The sequence below is a fragment of the Triticum aestivum genome, chromosome 6A (assembly GCF_018294505.1).
Source record: "Triticum aestivum cultivar Chinese Spring chromosome 6A, IWGSC CS RefSeq v2.1, whole genome shotgun sequence".
Taxonomy (NCBI): Eukaryota; Viridiplantae; Streptophyta; class Magnoliopsida; order Poales; family Poaceae; genus Triticum; species Triticum aestivum.
Window position 1 is genome coordinate 426,822,234 of NC_057809.1, and position 16,878 is coordinate 426,839,111.

The following is a 16,878-nucleotide window of genomic DNA, read 5'->3' on the forward strand; positions in this document are numbered from 1 at the left end:
ATCATATTCAGTGATCTACAAGTTTTATGTAGGATTTTATGACTAACCATGTGAATGACCAATTCCTGTCAACTCTCTAAATAGATATAAGTGAAGAAAGAGAGTTTAATCCTTTCTACAAAAGATATGCCCATGCTCTAACAAATATAAGTGAAGCAAAAGATCATTCTACCAATGGTGGTTTTCTATGTGAATAGAAATAGGCAATTCAAACTTCAAATGATATAAGCGAAGCACATGAAGCATTCTATAAAGCCATACTCAAAAGATATAAGTGAAATGCATGAAGCATTCGATAAATCAACCAAGGACTATCTCATACCAGCATGGTGCATTAATACAAGAAAAATAAAAAGCACAAGATCCTCCAAGATTTACGCATATCATGAGACGAATAAAAATATAGCTCCAAGTAAAATTACCGATGATCGTTAGAATAAAGAGGGGATGCCTTCCGGGGCATCCCCAAGCTTAGTTTCTTGGGAGTCCTTGAATATTACCTTGGGGTGCCTCGGGCATCCCCAAGCTTAGGCTCTTTCCACTCCTTATTCCTTCGTCCATCATCATCTCACCAAATACTTGAAAACTTCAATCACACAAAACTTAACAAAACCCTCGTGAGATCCGTTAGTATGATAAAACAAATCACCACTTTAAGTACTGTTGCAAACCCATTCATATTTTATTTTTTCATTGTAGCTAATGTATTATAACTTCTCTATGGCTTATACCACCAATAAAATTGATAGTTTCATCAAAAGTAGCAAAACAATGCATCAAAAACAGAATATGTCTTAAACAAGATAGTCTGTAGCAATCTGAACATCTACCATACTTCTGTTACTCCAAAAGTTCTGACAAATTAGGACAAAATAAAACAATTTTATAGAAGTACTCTGTAAAACGTTTCAGGAACATTCGACGTTCTAGTAAGAAGTGAAAATTCACGCACTACAACCAAAGTTTCTGTTTTTGTAATGCACACACCAAACAATCAATCTAATCATCCTAAAGGCAAATCTTGGCACATTATTTTTATAATACAATGGATTTGTACAAGGGGATAATTATTTTGTTGAAAAGTTTCTGTAATTCAAGATTTGCAAAGTTTCCATGGGCATGAACAAAGTTTAAGGAGCTCCCTCACTTCAACGGTGCTCGTCTTTCATACTTTCACCTTTCTTTTTGAAAAGTTTTAGGTTCCCAACTTTATTTTTTGTTTTTAAACCTTGTTAAAGCACTCTACAGAAATAAATTACTCTCTAAAACTTTCGGGTTGTCTCCCTGGCAGCGCTTTCTTTAAAGCCATTAAGCTAGGCATAAAGTGCCCAAGTAATGGATCCACCCGGATGCCAGGGTATATCAAAGCCAATTTTAATTAACAATGATTTGTAATTTAGTAGTGAGCACAAAGTAACTTATATCATGCAACATCGAAGTCTAAATATCTTCCTATGCATCGGCATGTCATAAAAGAACAATTCATGCACACAAAGTAAAGGCCAATACATAGCATAAACAGTTTCTTGCAATTTTATTGTATTGGAAACGTAGAGAGGCGGGGATGTAATTCCTATCTCATAATAATTGCAAGTAGGAGCAGCAAGCACATGCATATTATATCAATCAAAATCATCATGTGTAGTAGTAAAACACAATCAATCAATATAATCCTTAATAAGCGCAAACTTATCCAATATAATGTAGGGAGAATTCAAAAAGATAATAGGACTATCATGTGTGGGTGTAATAGCAACAATTTCTTTCAAAACATAAGGAACTATAGAAATTTCATCTCCATATGCATCATTCATATTGGTATCCTGGCCACAAGCATAGCAAGCATCTATTTCATCAAAAAGGGATGTTTTAAACAAATCAAAGGGATCATAGCAATTATCATAGCATTCATCTTTCGATAAGCATGAAGGGGAATTAAATAATGTATGAGTTGAAGAGTTACTCTCATTAGAAGGTGGGCACAGGTAGCTAATCCGCTCTTCCTCCTTTTGTTCTTCGCTCTCCTCGTCATCTTTTTCATCCAATGAGATCACAATGTCATCAATTTCTTCTTCCATAGATTCCTGCAAAATATTAGTCTCTTCTTGGACAGCGGAGACTTTCTCAATAAACGCATCAATATTGGAATTATATTCATAATTCTCATAGCAATATTTAACTATAGCATAATTTTCAGGTCTGTAAACAGCAACATCAAGATTTTCACACTTTTCAAACAAAGATTCAATTTCATAAGCACCCTTAAAAGCAACAAATTCTTCTATTCGTTCCACATCATAGTAATCATATATACCATTAGCATAAGAAGCTAAGGTTTCATTATCGTTAAATTTGCATGAAAAGGGAAGGTGTGGAGCCTTCATCCTAGAGGAAAAGTATAATCATATCTCAGGGATACTTGCCGAGCATAGCAATGCAAACATATGAATTTGATCCCATAAGAGTTTCCCTTTTTGAGTCAAGTGATAATCCCTAAAGTATTCCCATTGATCCAACATGTCTCCCATCATATAATTGAATGGGGTTTTCTCCGGATTATTAAAGTAGTGCCTAATATCTTTCACATAATGAGCATCGAGGGTTTTAGGAGGTTTCCCATCTCCATGAGTAGCAAGTACACCTAATTTTTTTGGTATTTCGTGTTCCATATCCATAACTAAAGATATAAAAACAACTTAGAACAGCAAATAAAATCTACTTAGTGATAAAGCAAACAAGCACACACGAGAATATTCACCCCACGCTATTGCTCCCCGGCAATGGCGCCAGAAAAAGGTCTTGATAACCCACAAGTATAGGGGATCAGTTGTAGCCTCTTTCGATAAGTAAGAGTGTCGAACCCAACGAGGAGCTAAAGTTAGAACAAATATTTCCTCAAGTTCTATCGACCACCGATACAACTCTATGCACGCTTAACGTTCGCTTTACCTAGAACAAGTATGAAACTAGATGTACTTTGTAGGTGTGAAGGGATAGGTTTGCAAGATAATAAAGAACACGTAAATAAAAACTAGGGGTTGTTTAGATAAAGAAACAACTGAGTTAGTTTTAGTAGAGAGCTTCACAAGAAAGTTATTTGTCCCTAGGCAATCGATAACTAGACCGCTAATCATTATTACAATTTTATATGTGGGAGAGACATAAGCTAACATACTTTCTCTCCTTGGATCATATGCACTTATGATTGGAACTCTAACAAACATATGTAACTACCACTATTCAAGATATCTTCCAATATTCCGATAAATCGGCTGATTTATCGCTTGCTGTTGTCTGACCGATAAGATAAATCGGTCGATAAATCAACGGATATGGCGATAAATTGGCTGATATGCTGATAAATTGGCCGATTTACCTTTTATCATGGGTCAACCGATAAGTTCCCGATAAGCGATATCCCCAACATTGGTAACTACTAAAGATCATTAAGGTAAAACCCAACCATAGCATTAAAGTATCAAGTCCTATTTACTCCCATACGCAAACAACCTACTTACTCAGGTTTGTGATTATATCACTCATGCCACCCACCATAAGCAAATCATGAACATATTTCAAACCCTACAACAGGGATATCCTCACGCTTGCGTGACACAGAGAGCACCATAGGAAAACACCAATAATAAAACATGCAACTCAAACCAATCATGATCATCAATCAACCCATAGGACAAAACAGATCTACTCAAACATCATAGGATAGCCAAACATCATTGGGAAATAATATATAGCGTTGAGCACCATGTTTAAGCAGAGATTACAGCAGGGAGAAGGTGTGTTACACCACTGCATAGAGGGGGAGAGAGTTGGTGATGACGGTGGCAAAGTTGTTGGTGTCGATCACCGTCACGATGATGCCCCGACGGTGTTCTGGCGCCACCGAGAGAGAGGGGGAGAGAGCCCCCCTTCTTCTTCTTCTTCCTTAACCTCTCCCCTAGATGGGAGAAGGGTTCCCCTCTAGTCCATCGCCTCCATGGTGGCGGAGGGGCGGGAGCCCCTACAAGATATAAGTGAAGCAAGAAGCATTCTATAAATCAACCAAGGACTATCTCATACCAGCTTGGTGTATTATTAAAATAAAAATAAAAAGCACACGACACTCCAAGATTTACGCATATCATGTGATGAATAAAAATATAGCTCCATGTAAAATTACTGATGATCGTTAGAAGAAAGAGAGGATGCCTTCTGGGGCATCCCCAAGCTTAGTTGCTTGGGAGTCCTTGAATATTACCTTGGGGTGCCTCAGGCATCCCCAAGCCTAGGCTCTAGCCACTCCTTATTCCTTCATCCATCGTGATCTCACCCAACACTTGAAAACTTCAATCACACAAAACTTAACAAAACCCTCGTGAGATCCGTTAGTATAATAAAACAAATCATCACTTTAAGTACTGTTGCAAACCCATTCATATCTTATTTTTGCATTGTAGCTACTGTATTATAACTTCTCTATGGCTTATACCACCGATAAAATTGATAGTTTCATCAAAACTAGCAAAACAATGCATCAAAACAGAATATGTCTTAAACAGGGCAGTCTGTAGCAATCTGAACATCTACCATACTTCTGTAACTCCAAAAATTATGAAAAATTAGGAAAAAATAAAAAAATTGTATATGAGTACTGTGCGGAAAGTTTCACAAGCATTCGATGTTCCAGGAAGAAAATGAAAATTCACGCACTACAGCCTAAGTTTCTGTTTTTGCACTGCACACACCAAACAATCAATCTAATCATCATAAAGGCAAATCTTGGCACAATATTTTTATAATACAATGGATTTGTACAAGGGGATAATTATTTTATTGAAAGTTTTCCGTAATTCAAGATTTGCAAAGTTTCCATGGGCATGAAGAAAGTTCAAGGAGCTACCCCACTTCAACGGTGCTCGTCTTTCTTACTTTCACTTTTCTTTTTGAAAAGTTTTAGGTTCCCCATTTTATTTTTTGTTTTTAAACTTTTTAAAAGCACTCAACAGAAATAAATGACTCTCTAAAACTTCTGGGTTGTATCCCTAGCAGCGCTTTCTTTGAAGCCATTAAGCCAGGCATAAAGTGCTCAAGTAATGGATCCACCCGGATCCCAAGGTATATCAAAGCCAATTTTAATTAACTATGATCTATAATTTAGTAGTGAGAACAAAGTAACTTATATCATGCAACATCGAAGTCTAACTCTCTTCCTATGCATCGCATGTCATAAAAGAACAATTCATGCACACAAAGTAAAGGCCAATACATATCATAAACAGGTTTTTGCAATTTTATTGTATTGGAAACATAGAGAGGCGGAGATGTAGTTCCTCTCTCATAATAATTGCAAGTAGGAGCAACAAGCACATGCATATTATATCAATCAAAATCATCATGTGTAGTAGTAAAACACAACCCATCAATATAATCCTTAATAAGCGCAAACTTCTTCGATATAGTGTAGGGAGAATTCAAGAAGATAATAGGGCTATCATGCGTGGGTGCAATAACAACAATTTCTTTCATAACATAAGGAACTATAGCAATTTCATCTCCATAAGCATCACTCATATTGGCATCATGGCCACAAGCATAGCAAGCATCAATTTCATCAAAAAGGGATGTTTCAAACAAATCAAAGGGATCATAGCAATTATCATAGCATTCATCTTTCGATAAGGACGAAGGGAAATTAAACAATATATGAGTTGAAGAGTTACTCTCATTAGAAGGTGGGCACGAGTAGCTAATCCGCTCTTCCTCCTTTTGTTCTTCGCTCTCCTCGTCATCTTTTTCATCTAATGATCTCATAATGTCATCAATTTCTTCTTCCATTGATTCCTGTAAAATATTATTCTCTTCTTGGACAGCAAAGACTTTCTCAATAAACGCATCAATATTGGAATTATATTCATAATTCTCACAACAATATTTAATTATAGCATAATTTTTAGGTCTGTAAACAGCATGATCAAGATTTTCACACTTTTCAAACAAAGATTCAATTACATGAGCATGCTTAAAAGCAACAAATTCTTCTATTCGTTCCACATCATAGTAATCATATCTACCATTAGCATCAGAAGCTAGGGTTTCATTATCGTTAAATTTGCATGAAAAGGGAAGGTGTGGATCCTTCATCCTACAAGAACAAGTATAATCATATTTCAAGGATATTTGTCGAGCATACCAATGCAACATATGAATTTGATCCCATAAGAGTTTACCTTTTTGAGTCAAGCGATAATCCCTAAAGTATTCACGTTGATCCAACGTGTCTCCCATCATATAATTGAATGGGTTTTCTCAGGATTATTAAAGTAGTGCCTAATATCTTGCACATAATGGGCATCGAGGGTTTTAGGAGGTTCCCCATCTCCATGAGTAACAAGTACACCTATTTTTTTTGGTATTTCATGTTCCATATCCATAAATAAAGATATAAAACAACTTAGAGCATCAAATAAAATCTACTTAGTGATAAAGCAAACAAGCACACATGAGAATATTCACCCCACGCCATTGCTCCCTGGCAACGGTGCCAGAAAAAGTTCTTAATAACCCACAAGTATAGGGGATCAGTTGTAGCCTCTTTCGGTAAGTAAGAGTGTCAAACCCAACGAAGAGCTAAAGTTAGAACAAATATTCCGTCAAGTTCTATCGACCACCAATACAACTCTACGCACGCTTAACGTTCGCTTTACCTAGAACAAGTATGAAACTAGATGTACTTTGTAGGTGTGAAAGGATAGGTTTTCAAGATAATAAAGAACACGTAAATAAAACTAGGGGTTGTTTACATAAAGAAACAACTAAGTTAGTTTTAGTAGAGAGCTTCACAAGAAAGTTATTTGTCCCTAGGCAATCGATAACTAGACCGGTAATCATTATTGCAATTTTATACGAGGGAGAGGCATAAGCTAACATACTTTCTCTCCTTGGATCATATGCACTTATGATTGTAACTCTAGAAAACATTCATAAAACTAAAGATCATTAAGGTAAGACCCAACCATAGCATTAAAGTATCATGTCCTCTTTACTCCCATACGCAAACAACCTACTTACTCGGGTATTTTCTTCTGTCACTCACGTCACCCACCATAAGAAAATCATGAACATATTGCAAACCCTACAGCGGGGATCCCTCATGCTTGCGCGACATGGAGAGCACCATACGACAACACCAATAATAAAGCATGCAACTCAAACCAATCATGATCATCAATCAACCCATAGGACAAAATGGATCTACTCAAACATCATAGGATAGCCATACATCATTGGGAAATAATATATAGCGTTGAGCACCGTGTTTAAGTAGAGATTACAGCGGGGAGAAGGGGTGTTACACCACTGCATAGAGGGGGAGAGAGTTGGTGATGATGGCGGCGAAGTTGTTGGTGTAGATCGCCGTCACGATGATGCCCCGACGGCGTTCTGGCGCCACCAGGAGAGAGGGGGAGAGAGCCCCCCTCCTTGTTCTTCTTCCTTGACCTCCCCTCTAGATGGGGGAAGGGTTTCCCCTCTGGTCCATGGCCTCCATGGCGGTGGAGGGGCGGGAGCCCCTACGAGATTGGATCTTTCTCTCTCTCTCTCTCTCTCTCTCTCTCTCTCTCTCTCTCTCTCTCTCTCTCTCTCTTTGTTTCCTTCTTTTCTGTGCTTGCAGATTCTGGCCTTTCATCGTTTCTTAAATTCCCGGAGATCCGTAACTCCGATTGGGCTGAAATTTTAACACGTTTTATGTAGATATTAGCTTTCTTGCGCCAGAAGAAGGGCACCGACCGCCTTATGGGGTGAACACAAGGGCCTAGGGCGCACCCCTCATCCTTGTGGGCCCCTCGGGCATCGTCTTGCGTTGGTTCCACTTCCCAAAATTCACATATATTCCAAAAAAAATCTCTGTAAGTTTTTATCTCGTTTGGACTCCGTTTGATATGGATTTTCTGCGAAACAGAAAACATGCAACAAACTGGAACTGACACTCGGCAATGGATCAATATGTTAGTCCAAGAAATAATATAAAAAGTTGCCAAAAGTATATGAAATTTGTAGAATATTGTCATGAAACAATCAAAAATCATAGATACGACGGAGACGTATCAGACGCCTCTGATCTTTGGGGAATATTTGAGAATATATAGAAGTGGAATTATGGTTAGAGGACCTCCGAGGGGCCCACAAGCCCTTAGGGCGCCCCCCTGGTCGCGCCCTAGAGGCTTGTGGCCTCCTAGGGACTCTTCTAGCCCTCTCTCCAAGTCACGTAGGTGTCTTCTGGTCCAAGAAAAATCATCGTAAAGTTTTATTCTGTTTGGAATCCATTTGATATTCCTTTTCTGTAAAAGTTAAAAACAAGGAAAAACAAAAACTGGCACTAGGCTCTAGGTTAATAGGTTGGTCCCAAAAATAATATAAAATAGCATATTAATGGATATAGAACATCCAAGACAGATAATATCATAACATGGAACTATCAAAAATTATAGATATGTTGGAGACATATCACCACCTCACTATCATCCATACAATCCAACAAAGGAGTAGTGGTAATGGTGGTTTTGATGTTGGGGGTTACCTTGTTGATACCTTTGGCCATGAGACACTTAGCGAAGAAGTTCTCATTGGGGGCGCCGAAGAGAGACACCTTGGTCAGGGAAGAGGTAGCAATGGCCACAATTGTCGTTGCCATTCCTCCACCACTTGTATCTTCATCTTCATCATCGGAGATGTACTCTTCTTGTGCCACGAAGCGCTTTTGAGGTATCTTCTTGATGAAGTTGTTCTTGTTTGGGAAGGACTTGGCCTTGTCTTTGTGAATGAGTTTGTCACCATTGCCCCCCTCTTCTCATAAGGACAATCCACCACAAAGTGAATCACATTGCCACAATTGTAGGAAGTCCTCACTCTTTGCTTGTTCTTTGGACCACTTGAGTTGTTCTTGGAGAAGTTAGGCCCTGAGCTTCTCTTGTTGCCCCAAAATTGCCTTGAAGCAAGAGCCATGTGCTCAGGGTAAGCATATTTGGTGTCTTCAGGGAAACACTCTTCTTCTTCCTCCTCTTCTTCTTTCGGAATAGCCTTGACCTTCAAGGCAAGGTTGGGAGAGGCTTTCTTTAACTGTACACGAGCTAGTGCATTGTCGGCGGTCTTGTTCATGATGTTCATGGCTATAATCTCATCCAACACTTCACTTGAAGACAAGGTGTGGAAATCCGGCCTTTCACGAAACACGGAGGACATGGCCTTGTTGACTAGCATGATGGCCTTGAGAAATTTGCGCTTGATCTAGTTGTCATTTGTATCCTTGCTCTCATGATCTTGGAGAGCGACCACAATAGTTTTCAACCTTCGGTAGAGATCATGAGAGTCCTCATCTTCATTCATCATGAATTCATCGGCCTCATCAAGAACCACCTCAAGGTTGGACCGTTGAATGCTTGAGCTCACCTTGTACCAAGATATGATGTGTTCCCAACAATCCTTTGCATGGGAGAAAGGACACAAGTGAGATAGATCTTCAGGAGGCACCGCAGATTGAAGGATGAACAATGCGGAGTGATTGTATTGATTGTCTGCTTCTTCTCTTGGAGTAAGATTTTTTGGATCATGCGGGTAGAAACCTTGCTCGATGATTCTCCAAAGTTTTGTTGGGATGTGATTCAAATGAGACTTGATACGGAAAAGCCAATTAGTGAAATCACCCTTCACAGTCTTAGTAGGAGGACCAATGTTGTTAATATATGGTGTAGGGACCGGTCCCCCATGGAGCGGGGGAGGGGGAACGAGGCAAAGGTTCCCGTCTCATTCTTGTTTTGAGGGGTGAAGGTTTGAGTACCTTTACCCGCTTCCTTGTCGGAATTGGCCTCCGACTCCGATGCGGTGGGATTAACCACAAGCAACGGATCAGGAGTAGTTTTCAACCCCTCAAGTAATTGTTTAAGCATGGACTTGACCTCAGCCATCATAGATGTCTTAAGTGAGGCCATAGCTTCATTTAGGTCATATTGGGTGGTCGAGTTCATCTCCACAACCTCAGGCACTTCCTCCTCTCTGTCAACCATACTCTTCGGGTGGTGAAACCCTTAAGAAAGAGACGAGGCTCTGATACAAATTGAAAGGATCGATATGGTTGACTAAAGGGGTGAATAGGAAACTACCATTTTTTATCTTTTCTTAACAAATTGGAGTGAGCAACAAATGGGTTGACTACATATGCAACTAGGTGAAAAACCTATATGATGCTAACAAGCAAGAAAGCAAGAAAGCAACCAAGGGATACAACACAAGTAAAATCTTGCACAAAGTAAAGGTAAGAGATACCCACAAGTGTAGCTGGAGGAGATGTGGATGTGTTACAGAAGTTCCTTCCCTTTGAGAGGAAGTATGTCTCCGTTGGAGCTGTGTGGAGGCACAATGCTCCCCAAGAAGCCACTAGGGCCACCGTATTCTCCTCATGCCCTCACACAATGCGAGATGTCGTGATTCCACTAGTGGTGCACTTGAAGGCAGCAACCAGACCTTTAGAAACAAGGTTGGGGCTCTCTCCACAATACAACACCATGAAGCTTCACAACAATGGAATGCGGCTCCGAGGTGACCTCAACTATCTAGGATTCTCAAACACCCGAGAGTAACAAGATCCTCAAGGGATTAGTGGGGGGAATCAAATTTCTCTAGGTGGAAGTGTAGATCTAGGCCTTCTCAACCAACCCCTAAAGAATCAACAAGTTTGATTGGCTAGGGAGAGAGATCTGGCAACAATGAGCTTGTGAGCAACAATGGAGCTTGGGGGAGGAAGAGGTTAGTCAACTTGGGGAAGATGACTCCCTTGTATAGTGGGGGATTAAATCCAACCGTTATACACTCATAGCCCGTGCACAAGCGGTAGTACCGCTCAAGCGAGCGGTACTTTCACTGACATGGAAGATTTCAGCTACTATGTTCAAACGAGCAAGTCAAGGAGGCGGTAGTGCTACCTGAGCGATACTACTGCTCCCATCAGCGGTACTACCTTATGGTGTTGAACAACACCCATAACCATGGTAGTAGAGGAAGGTAGGGAGGTAGTGCCTCCCTAGGCGGTACTACCGTGCTCCACTGCCGCTCTACTTTTGCCCGTGTAACAGAGACTTCCAAAAGGCACAACACATACGATACTCCGTCTAGAAGGAGATCGCGGTAGTTCCGCCGGAGCATTAGTTCTGCTTGTCTGGTCCGAGACCGGTAAATCTACGACAATTGAGTGGTAGTCAGAGCCGCAGTACCGCTGGAGTGGTAATACCGCGCTGAACTGCCGCTCTACTACCACGCATTTACAGAACACACAGAACAGGCGGAAGTGAGGGAAGCGCTATTCTGCGGTAGTACCGCTGGAGTGGTACTACCGCTGAGCTGAGAGGCACTACTACCGCTTATGTTGTTCTAAAAATCTCAAGCATAGGGTTGGACAAGCTCAATTGACGAGAAAGATCGAGGGTGCAAAGAGATAGTGTATGTGTTGATTCCACCCAAACCTTTCTGAAGCGGACCCCCTCTTAATAGTAAAGTGTTCCTATGACTCAAGTCCACCAAAAAAGAAACGCAAGAAAAACACTGTCTTCATAAATATCCACATGGGTTCAAATCGTCTTATGCCATAAGGTAGATTATCTAAAATGCTCAATGCACACGATTAGTCCGCAAAAGCATTGTCATCAATCACCAAAACCACTAAGGTAGAAATATGCCCTAACACATAACCTATTGGAGTTTTTGTTTTACATCGCCGTTTTGCATCATTTGTTGGAGTTGGGCCTTTTTTGAAGACGCCAAAAGCACTATTTGGATATGTAACTGTTTTACATCTCCAAATTTGCATCTTTTATTGGAGTTTCTCTAAGGAAATTTATTTTCAATCGTGACATAACTTCAAATAGGGCAGAGTGTCAACGGGACAAACCTGGGTCCTGCAAAAGGATTTGATGCAAAGAAAACCAAATGGTCGCACATACAACTACGGGTACTATCTTGTAGATGGGATCTACTCGAGGTGGAGTACTTTTGTCAAGCCAATTGCAAAACCCCATGGTAAAAAAGAACTCATCTTTCACAGTGCACAAGTGGCTGCTAGGAAAGATGTTGAGAGGGCTTTTGGAATTTTGCAATCCCAGTTTGCTGTTGTGTGAGGACCATCTAGATTTTGGGATCAAAAAACCCTTTGGTATATCATGACTGCTTGAGTGATCATGCATAACATGATCATTGAGAATGAGCATGGACAATGTTTAGATAACACCTTCTATCACTTGATGGACATACACATTATGCCGATGAGAAGAGAGTAGAGAATCAAACACTTCATGAAGGTGTGCAATGAAATTAGATACTACGATGTGCACGATCAACTTGATTTGTTGGAGGAGTATTGAAAATATCATGGCGAAAAAGCCGCCTAGTTTCATTTATTTGTTTGTTGTATTGTGCAAAAACTATGTTGTATGTATGCTGCATTTGATCTTGTGGATTTGATGAATTATGTAATAATTTGATATTGGGGACATGTGAAATTTTTAAGTTGATTTTCAGATGTTTTCTTTAAACATGCTCGGTTGTACAACAACTGCACAGCAGCTACAACGACCGCGTGGCTGGCTGGCGGTTTTGCATCTCCAGTTTACATCACCTATTGGAGTTGCTATTTTACATCTATGTTTTGCATCATCGGTTGGAGTTAGGCCTTTTTTGAAGACGCAAAAAGCACTTTTTGGAGATGTAACTGTTTTACATCTCCAAATTTGCATCTTCTATTGGAGATGCTCTAAGGAAATTTATTTTCAATCGTGACATAACTTCAAACAGGGGCAGAGCATCGGCGGGACAATCCCGGGTCCTGCAAAAGGATTTGATGCAAAGAAAAGTAAATGGCCGCACACACAACTATGGGTACTATCTTACGGATGGGATCTACCCGAGGTCTTTTGTCAAGCCAATTGCAAAATCCCAATGTAAGAAAGAACTCATCTTTCACAATGCACAAGCGGTGACTAGGAAAGATGTTGAGAGGTCTTTTGTGATTTTGCAATCCCAATTTGCTATTGTGCGAGGATCATCTTTCTATTTCTTGAGCTTGCATTGATTTTTCCCTTGGAGAGGAAAGGGTGATGCAGCAAATTAGAGATAAGTATTTCCCTCAGTTAAGAACCAATGTATCAATTGTCGGATGTGGGGCCCCGGCTAACCCTTAAGGTCCGAACACTGGGGTGTGCGCGAAGTCTTTCCCTCCTACCGATCTACGCTCTAGCTCGCTAAGATCTTGCGGACGAACTCGACGAACTCGCAACATAGAAAGACATGAGATTTATACTGGTTCGGGCCACCGTTGTGGTGTAATAACCTACTCTAGTGTGGTGGTGGTGGATTGCCTCTTGGGCTGATGATGAATAGTACAAGGGAAGAACAGCCTCCTGAGGTTGAGGTGTTCTTGAGATTTCGGACTTGTGTCTATCTCTGGGTCTCTCTTCGAGCTCAGATCCCCTCCATCCACTGTGGTGGCTAGTCCTATTTATAGAGGCCCTAGTCCTCTTCCCAAATATCGAGCGAGAAGGGAGCCAACAATGGCAGGCTAATTTGAAGGGGGACAGCTAGTACGAGCCATGCTGACAAAAGTAGTCTTCGCCTGCACAAAGCTCTGGTGGTGACGCTATCTTGGGCTCCATGATGACCTCCGTCTTGCAGTCCATGGTCTTGGTCTTGTTGCACCGAAATGGCAACCTTTGCCTGAGGCCTCGGTACTCCGCGGCTGCGCTTGCCTCCTTTCACCAAAGAGGAAACAAGGACGCTGCGCACTCTCGCACCCGCCTGGTGCCCGCCTAGTGTCGATCGTCATGGCTCACGTCACGAGAGCCTCGTGAGGTTCGCCTTGCCTTGATATCTTTGCTCCTCGTGAGCCTGCCTGACCAGGCCGCTCCATAGGAGGTCTTGCATCGTCCGCCTCGCGAGGCTTGGACCCTCGCGAGTGTCTTGGATGCTTTGTTGATGAAGATGGGCCGTACGGCCTGCTGGCTCAGCCACGCCGTGGGCCGCAGGCAGGCAAGTCTGGGGACCCCCGTTCCTAGAACACCGACAGTAGCCCCTGGGCCCAAGGTGCGCGCGGGCTTGGCTTCACGGCGAAGCCAAGGGTCAAGTTCGGAGCACCACGGGCCCCAAAATCCTGCGGCCTCAGTTGACGCGTGGTGGTTGATTGGACGTGGGCGTCTTCGCTTCCCCACGCTGCCTCGACGACTGCACAACTTGACAAGTCCCTGCGACATGTAAGGAAAACCATCATTACCTGTGATCGTGGGAGACGCCGGTTGGCCTTCTCTTGCTATAAATGGGGAGGGGCGGAGCCCCCATTGCCCATCTCTTCCTCGCTTGCTCGCTTCTTCCTCCTTGCTCTACTGCTTGCTCCAATGGCGCCCATTAGAAGGTTCTCCACCGAAGAAAAGGGGAAAGCCCCCCGGGATGTCTCTGTAGCGACCCGACCCGAATGGATCAAGTCTCTGTGCTAATGTGTCATCCCTGGATCAGTATGCTGACACACACAGTACTCGAAGGATTTATAACAGAGGTAAATCACATGTATAAAGTAACGTAAATACTATTACCTCAATCCAAAATATAGCGGAAGCAACAAGGTTGTGGTTTCCCATCAACACCAACGGCAAAGTTGAGTGCAGAAATCGTAACCCTAACGTATCACTTACTCGTCGTAAGAAACCTGCAACATAAGACGTTGCAGCCCGAAACGGGTCAGTACATTGAATGTACTGGCAAATTCACACCATAGAGAATAATGAACAATGGCTATCACTATATGCATATATGGCTGGTGGAAAAGCTCTATGGTTATAAGGTTTTTGCGTAAAGCCAATTTTTCCCTACTACAAAGGAATAAATTTATTTAACTATCATGGTGGTTGTGAAACATTGAGAATGGTTGACAGCATTCTCAGTCCCAATTAAAAATAATTAAAACCCAACAACATTAATTAGAAGTAACATGTTGAGATTCACTCGATATTCAAGTACTAGATACTCAAGTTGTCCATAACCGGGGACACGGCTAATCATGATTAGTTTGTTACTCTACAGAGGTTTGCGCACTTTTCCCCACATGACTCGATCGCCTCCGTTTGTTTTCTCGCACTACATGGTGTTTGAGAAACGGATGACCGAGACATAGTCTTTCAGAAGCGCTAGCACCTTACATGTGGGGTAGACCGGTACACCTACATCCCCTACATCTGCTAGTCCACCCCGTAAGAGTTCGCACAACTTAGTCAACTATGCCAGAGCCCATAGTAGCATGTGGCTGCACACGGAAGTTTCTAGCATGAAGGATCTTATGATCCCTTTGAGCCTGGGTGACGGTCCAAAAAAAACAGGCAAGTCCTGATAGACATCAGGTGCCTCAATCCACCCAGATGTGTGTTTAAGTTGCCACCTTAGATAAACCATTAAAATTATCAACTCACATCTGTCATGGATATCACTCACCCAATCCACGTCTACTAGCATAGCATGGCATAATAAGCAAACGTAGAAGTAACTCCCAAGGATTTGATAATAATACAGGTAATAGGTACTACCTCATCTACTTCCCATCCCACAATTTAATTAGATCCTAATCATGCAGTGTGAGAGGATTGATCTAATGCAATAAAACATGGGTTGTAGAAAAGGTATGATCAAAGTGTGAACTTGCCTGCAATGTTGATGAAGATGATGCGCACTCAAAACTCGTGATAGATCTACTCGTCACACTCCGGTCGATCTATCGTAAGCAAACAATAGTAACCACACAATAAGTACTCATCTAATGCACAGGGAAAAATCGAACAAGAGAACGAACCAGAAAGTTCAACTTAAGAACTCCGGTTGCAAAGAAAGAACGAGCCGAACAAACGACGAAAAACAAACGGCGGAAGAAAACAACTCGGTTCTAGCAAGTTGAATCTAGGTCAAAATTTTACTGTAGCAAAAGCTTGTTCAAGTTGATTAGACGGAACGGCGGTTTCGAGATGAAACTCCAGGCGCTTGAATCACCTGATTCCGATAAACGAACGAGAAGATAAACTAGAACGAAGATCGGATCTGAGATCGCGATCGCGGAATAAATCCGACGAGAAGAAAAGGAAGAACGGTTATACGAACAGACGTCGTTAACCGGGAAATAATCGGTGATCACGTTCGTTGAGACGAACGGTCCGAAAGAAGAACGAAAACCAATCTAGGGTTTTCGGAAAAGAGATCGAAACGAAAAACCGATCTAGAACACCGGAACGGTTTAGCGAAAAATCGGAAAGAAAACGAATCGGTAGAGAAGAAAAGAATCGGAACGGTTTATAAGAAAAACCGAACCGAGGGAAAGAAGAGACGCGGCGCGGGTACCTCCGGAGAACGGCGGCGACGGCGGCGTTGGGCGGCGGCGGCAGTGCACAAGGCGGCGGCGGTGGTGACGCAGGGCGGCGGCGGCGCGGCAAGGTGGGGCGGTGGCGGTGACGCAGGGCGGCGGCGGCGCGGCAAGGTGGGGCGGTGGCGGTGACGCAGGGCGGCGGCGGCGCGGGTGTGGGGCGGCAACGGCAAGGTGCGGCGGCGGCGCGGTGCGGCGGCGGCGCGGGTGTGGGTGATGCGGCGCGGCGGCGGTGACGCAGGGCGCGGTGTGATGCGGCGCGGCGGCGGTGCAAGGCGCGGTGTGGAGTAGAGCTTTGATTTGATGTGTTTAGAGGGGGGGTGGGAGTATTTATATTGGGGAGGGGGAGAAAACTTGGTGTAGGGGTCAAGGAATTGGACTAGGACTAGGAAAGAAAAGAGGGAAAAGATCTAGAAAAAAAACGAAAGTAGATGAATCCTACTAGGAATCCA